Source organism: Propithecus coquereli, unplaced genomic scaffold, assembly GCF_000956105.1.
Source record: "Propithecus coquereli isolate 6110/MARCELLA unplaced genomic scaffold, Pcoq_1.0 Scaffold684, whole genome shotgun sequence".
NCBI classification, from domain to species: Eukaryota; Metazoa; Chordata; class Mammalia; order Primates; family Indriidae; genus Propithecus; species Propithecus coquereli.
This window is the reverse complement of record NW_012152885.1, coordinates 195,151-195,708: the sequence shown is the minus strand read 5'-3', so window position 1 is coordinate 195,708 and position 558 is coordinate 195,151.

The window sequence follows — 558 nt, the reverse complement described above, 5'->3', positions numbered from 1 at the left end:
TAACTCTATTTCAGACTTTCTCTCTGATCTCTTCATTTCTTTTCAGTAAAAGCTACAAGAGAAAGATAATCAAATGCTATGATTTTAGTATGAGAAGCCTATCACTTAGAAAAACATGGTAACAAACCTGCTATTTTTAAAACATAAATAGGTTAAATTGCTAATCCTTAGTGATATAATTATAGATTATCTTGATGCTATCCTTTGTGTAATACAGTATTACCATTTTTTAGTTTGTTATCTTTTGGTGGTCCTAGCACACCATATGGAAATATAGAAGACAGATCATCGCTAATGGGATTAAAAATGTTTGACATATTCTAAATCTCTACACACCATAAAAAGGACATAACTGAGTTGTGATTACCTTTTATTAGGACATGGATTCATTCCTCACAATAGGTTTTCAAATAAATTTTCTTTTTTCTTTATTTTTAATGGGATAGAAATGATATATTTGATAAATATTCTTGACTAATTAAATGAAAGTGTTTATTTTACTAAATAATGATTCATATTGAACCATTGAGTATGAATGCTTGTTAATTTAGCAAAATT